The following is a 6,595-nucleotide window of genomic DNA, read 5'->3' on the forward strand; positions in this document are numbered from 1 at the left end:
TCCGAGATCTCATCCGGGACTCCTAACAACTTTCGGGTTACCGCATACTAATATCTCTACAACTCTAGCGTCACCGAACCTTAAGTGTGTAGACCCTACGGGTTCGGGAGACATGCAGACATGACCGAGACGACTCTCCGATCAATAACCAACAGCGGGATCTGGATACCCATGTTGGATCCCACATGTTCCACGATGATCTCATCGGATGAACCACGATGTTAAGGATTCAATCAATCCCGTATTCAATTCCCTTTGTCCAGCGGTATTGTACTTGCCCGAGATTCGATCGTCGGTATCCGATACCTTGTTCAATCTCGTTACCGGCAAGTCTCTTTACTCGTTCCACAACACATCATCCCGTGATCAACTCCTTGGTCACATTGTGCACATTATGATGATGTCCTACCGAGTGGGCCCAGAGATACCTCTCCGTCACACGGAGTGACAAATCCCAGTCTCGATTCGTGCTAACCCAACAGACACTTTCGGAGATACCCGTAGTGCACCTTTATAGCCACCCAGTTACGTTGTGACGTTTGGCACACCCAAAGCATTCCTACGGTATCCGGGAGTTGCACAATCTCATGGTCTAAGGAAATGATACTTGACATTTAGAAAAGCTTTAGCATACGAACTACACGATCTTTGTGCTAGGCTTAGGATTGGGTCTTGTCCATCACATCATTCTCCTAATGATGTGATCCCGTTATCAACGACATCCAATGTCCATGGTCAGGAAACCGTAACCATCTATTGATCAGCGAGCTAGTTAACTAGAGGCTTACTAGGGACATGGTGTTGTCTATGTATCCACACATGTATCTGAGTTTTCTATCAATACAATTCTAGCATGGATAATAAACGATTATCATGGACAAGGAAATATAATAATAACCAATTTATTATTGCCTCTAGGGCATATTTCCAACATGGTCGAGATCCAGCTCATGTTTAAACTGGCGTCTGAGCCGGAAGGATGAATTCTAGGATCCGACTGATGATTGCGTGCATTCACACTCATGTTGAATCAACAGGATCAAAATGACGGTGGCAAAGAATGCCAATAAGATTACTATACATATGGGATTAACCATAATGCAAGCAAGCAAAGAATTTCAAGAGCAATAAGCTACTGAGGATTTTCGGAAGATCGAATAGTATTTCGAAGACCTTTGTGAAATACATGAATCAACTGGGAAGATAAAATCCTCGATGTGTGTGAGGATTAATTTGTAGGTGTATTCAGGTGATAAGGAACTGCAAGGCGGTAGGCACAAGGATTCTCGGAACAACAACGAGTATTTTGGGGTATCTTGTAATAACAAGATCAATGGGGTTGGTGTAAGAATGTCAAGTATATGTAGTTATCCATAAGGATTTATCGGTGGTCGGGAATAGCAAAAGTGGTGGGCACAAGGTCTCGAGAGAATAACGGAGAGAATTTTTGAAATCTTCTGGTGAAGCAGACCATCATCTGGAATGAAGGGGCTCTCCGGAAGAAAGTATTTACGAGAACCTAGAGTTAGGGTTAGCAAAATTATTTAACCCGAATAGAAGAGAGATCAGAGTCCCAGAGTATAGACGAGGAGTAAAAGATCCTAATACCACCCAAAAGGCGACGTGGGCCCATGGGCCGCACAGCCATGTTAGTAAAACAGTTTTCATCGACTAGACTCAACTTTGGCCAAGGAGTGTGGAAGGGGGATTCCTACAGGCAGTCGGCTCTGATACCAACTTGTGCCGCCCCCCGACTCAATCCTACACTAATCATACACGCAAACATGTACGATCAAGATTAGGGACTCACGGGAAGATACCACAACACAACTCTACAAATAAAATAAGTCATACAAGCATCATATTACAAGCCAGAGGCCTCGAGGGCTCGAATACAAAAGCTCGATCATAGACGAGTCAACGGAAGCAAAAATATCTGAGTACAAACATAAGTTAAACAAGTTTGCCTTAAGAAGGCTAGTACAAACTGGGATACGGATCGAAAGAGGCGCAGGCCTCCTACCTGGGATCCTCCTAAACTACTCCTGGTCGTCGTTAGCGGGCTGCACGTAGTAGTAGGCACCTCCCGAGTAGTAGTAGTCGTCATCGACAGTGGCGTCTGGCTCCTAGGCTCCATCGTCTAGTCGCAGGAATCGGGTATAGGAAGGGGAAAAGGGGGAGCAAAGCAACCGTGAGTACTCATCCAAAGTACTCGCAAGCAAGGAGCTACACTACATATGTATGCATTGGTATCAAATGGAAAAGGGTATCATATGTGGACTGAACTGCGGAATGCCGAAATAAGAGGGGGATAGCTAGTCCTATCGAAGACTACGCTTCTGGCCACCTCCATCTTGCAGCATGTAGAAGAGAGCAGAAGGTAAGTTCACCAAGTAACATCGCATAGCATAATCCTAACCGATTATCCTCTCTTCGTCGCCCTGTGAGAGAGCGATCACCGGTTGTATCTGGCACTTGGAAGGGTGTGTTTTATTAATTATCTGATTCTAGTTGTCATAAGGTCAAGGTACAACTCCGGGTCGTCCTTTTACCGAGGGACACGGCTATTCGAATAGATCAACTTCCCTGCAGGGGTGCACCACATTTCCCAACACGCTCGATCCCCTTTGTCCGGACACACTTTTCTGGGTCATGCCCGGCCTCGGAAGATCAACACGTCGCAGCCCTACCTAGGCACAACAAAGAGGTCAGCACGCCGGTCTAAATCCTATGGCGCAGGGGTTTGGGCCCATCTCCCTTTGCACACCTGCACGTTGCGAACGCGGCCGGAAGCAGACCTAGCCTAGCAGGCGTTTCAGTCCAATCCGGCGCGCGCCGCTCAGTCGCTGACGTCATGAAGGCTTCGGCTGATACCACGACGTCGAGTGCCCATAACTGTCCCCGCTTAGATGGTTAGTGCGTAGCCAGACTCAGATCAAATACCAAGATCTCGTTAAACGTGTTATCTTGAAATAACCGCGAACGCCGACCAAGGCCAGGCCCACCTCTCTCCTAGGTGGTCTCAACCTACCCTGTTGCTTCGCCACAAAGATCCACACAGAGGGCTATCGGGAAAGTATGTCCTTCCAGCCCCCAATTCGTGAATCAACCGCAGGTACTCCTCGAGCCAACCCGACTTTAGTCATCACATGTATCATGTATAAAGTATATAGTATATACCCGTGATCACCTCCCGAGTGATCACGGCCCGATAGTATAGCATGGAAGACGGACAAGAATGTAGGGCCACTGATGATAAACTAGCATCCTATACTAAGCATTAGGATTGCAGGTAAGGTATCAACAGCTGGAGCAACAATGACAGGCTATGCATCAGAATAGGATTAGCGAAAAGCAGTAACATGCTACACTACTCTAATGCAAGCAGTAGAGAGAAGAATAGGCGATATCTGGTGGTCAAGGGGGGCTTGCCTGGTTGCTCTGGCAAGAAGAAGGGATCGTCAACACAGTAGTCGATCGGGGCACCAGCAGCGACGTCAGTCTCTTAGTCTACCGGAGAGGAGGAAGAAACAATGAATACAATGCAAACAGATGCATATCGATGTATTACATGACAAGTAATGGTGCTAGGTGTGCGCTAACGTAGTAGGAGGTGATACCGACGAAGGGGGAAAACAACCGGGAAAGCATCTCCGGTGTTTCGCGTTTTCGGACAGACGAACTGGAGGGAGAAAGTTGTGTGTTTGCTATGCTAGGGACGTGTGGCGGACGAACGGGTTGCGTATTCGGATTCGTCTCGAAATTCTGAGCAACTTTCATGTACAAAGTATTTTCATCCGAATTACAGATTTTTTTTTATTAATTTTTAAAGTGTTAAATGATTTTCTAATTTTTTGGATTTAATTTTAATTTGAAAATATATTAACCTTAATTGCTATGGGTACACAGAGAGTGTACTCGGAGATGTGCTTGTTTGGCTGACAATGGGCCCAGTTGATTGGTTAGTCAACAGTCAATTGTGGATCAGTTGACTAGCCAAACTAGCCAGGGGCCACTTGTCATTGACTACTACTTAACAGATTTTATTTAAAATAGTTTAACTAACAGGGGACCCACATGCTTGTGTTTTAATAATTTCCTACATGATATTTCTTTAATCTAATTCAGGGAGACCACACGTCATAGACTACACCTTATTAGACAATCTGTTAACCTAAGCACTAACTATTCCTAAACTAGCTACTAACTAAACCACGGCTGGCCACAACAGCGGCAGTAGAAAGCAACAACGACACTAGGCAGCAGTAGAATCAGCGGCAATAGCATGAGCAACAGCAGCGACATAAACAACAGCAGTACAATGAGCAGCAGCAGCGCACCAGCACGGGCGCGACTGGAACCAGCGGACGGGCGCGCGGGGAGCTTGGGCGAGCAGGGCGTGGCCAGCGCGCGGGCTCAAAGTGGACGCTGGCGGCTGCGGCCGGGCACGGCGGCTGTGGAGGTGGGCACGGGTGGCGGCAAGGAGCAATAGCAGGCGGCAACAGCACCGAGCTGCAGCCAAGCAGAGCAGCAAATAGCAGCGGCAGTCACAAGCAGCAGCAATTACCAACGCAGCAGCAGCAGGGGCGCAGCCCGAGCGGACACACGCACGAGGGGGCGGCCTGGTACGGCCAGAGCTACGGGGAGCACGACCACGGGTGCAGCGAGCACGCGCGGGGCGAGCCCGGGGCGGCTACGGCGGTGTTTCGGCCATGGCAGGTGCGGCGTTGCGCGGCGGCATCTAAGGCGATGAATCGAATCGGGAAAACAGGGAAAACGGGAGAGGAGCTCACCGCGAGCCAGAAGAGGTGCTTGAGTAAGGCTGAGGTGGACCGGAGAGGCGCTGGTGACGGAGGGGTTGCGACGGCCGGACGAAGAAGAAGACGATGACGCCTTCTACGCGGCTCCCCTGCTTGCTCCAACGGCCGGAACAGACGCTGTCGACCGGGACGGACCTCCAGGACATGCCCTCGCACGCCGGAGGGGCCTGTGGATGCATCAATCGACGGAGAGGCAGTGGTCACCGCGGATCTTCCGAACTCGAATCCGAGCAGTAGAGGTAGGGGCGAAGGGGGGTTGAGGGGGGAAAAGGAAGGGAGTGCTCTAGGGTTTCGTTCGACATCCATATAGGTCGTGTGGAGGGCGACGTGGAGGCCATCCATGGCCAAGGCGCCATGGATGCACGCCACGACCTCTCTCCTCCTGTAGCTGGAGGCAGAAGGAGGCCTGTGTGGGCTGGGCCTGCTATGGTGCTAGATGGGCCAAATCTTCCGGTAGAGTAGGTCCTCCTCTTTTCTATTTTCCCTTAGCTAGTCTTTTCTGGTTTTCTTTATTTCTTTACTACTCTTCATTTTAATTGAGTTACCAAAAGAATTTAGTCGAAGGTGAAACTTTGCACAAAAATTGTCAACAATATTGTTGAGCCACACACAAGTTTGTAGAATAATTGGAAAAGGATAATTATTTTTAGAATTCAAAATGGCCAAGCTATGTGTTGTTTGACCACATATTAATTTGTTAAGGGAATTTTAATAATTCAAATGAGGTTGGTTAATTCATCAAAATTTCTTATTGAATATTTTCAACACAAGGAACTTTTTTTTACTATTTGAAGAAATAATAATTTGACTTTATTTTAAATTAGAATTTGAATCGGGTTTCAACTAACGCGAGATTAACAACAGTAACCGAGTGACATGGCATCATTAGCAGAGGTTCGATGTAGCTTAATTATCCGGACATCACATCCAGTTTCAAGCATGCCATCAAAGGAACTCGTTCCTTTTGGTGAAGATATTGAGATCCCAAGCGGATCGGATGAAGACGTTCCTTCTGCTGCTTCTACAGAGCAAATGGACGAGGAAATTGAAGCGGATGATATCCCTTCAACTCCAATCATCTCATCGCCTATGCGTCAGTTCATAGCTGAAGAGGCAGGCGTTGAAGAACTGAATGAGGAAGATGAAGACATGGATATTGGGTGCTCCACTCCAGTGCTAAATGATGACTATTGGGATAGTCAGCACCCCAACTCTCCGCTCTTCACCCCACTCCAAAAAATCCATCAGTCCCCTGTGCACACTAAAGTTATTACGGGCTCTAAAGAACCTCGTGTTCCTGAAGCACCTCCAGCCACTAGCGCTGATGAAAATACTGCTGAAGCAATTGCAGCCACTAGCGCTGATGACAATGCTACTGAAGAAATTCCAGCCACTAGCGCTGATGAAAAACCTACTAAAGAAAATAAGAACCAGGCTGCCACTAAAGCTGAAACTAAAATTCCTTAGCCTGTGGTTCCTGAGAACGTGATTCCTTAGGCTATGATGACTTTGACTGACACTCCTCAGCTCAAGCCGAAGAATCCCTTCTCCAAGAAGCAAAAATTCAAGCCTGCTGACTTCTTCCATGAGCACGTATTCTTCACAGATTACAACCCATATGACTCTGCTTGTCTTAGAAGGAAGCGTTTCTGGAATGCCACCCAAGCAAACTTCTATTCTTCACTACTTTTTGATAAGGACAAAGTCTTCGACCATGTGCATATTCCGCACGTGAACATGGAATCAATGCCTTGCTTCACGCCAGTCCTCAGTGT

General features: G+C 47.6%; 1 long non-coding RNA gene across 1 annotated transcript; it reads right to left on the reverse strand.

Annotated features, from left to right (window-relative positions):
• Positions 1-1,825: 1,825 nt before the first annotated feature.
• Positions 1,826-5,283, reverse strand: LOC147979781 (uncharacterized). The gene is made up of 3 exons (XR_015619015.1): positions 4,794-5,283; positions 3,433-3,510; positions 1,826-2,140 (listed from the first exon to the last, which is right to left on the reverse strand). It is a non-coding gene; the product is annotated as an uncharacterized LOC147979781 (long non-coding RNA).
• Positions 5,284-6,595: the final 1,312 nt, after the last annotated feature.

Source organism: Triticum urartu, chromosome 3A (genome assembly GCF_056163025.1).
Source record: "Triticum urartu cultivar PI428250 chromosome 3A, HENAU_Tu73, whole genome shotgun sequence".
Lineage (NCBI taxonomy): Eukaryota > Viridiplantae > Streptophyta > Magnoliopsida > Poales > Poaceae > Triticum > Triticum urartu.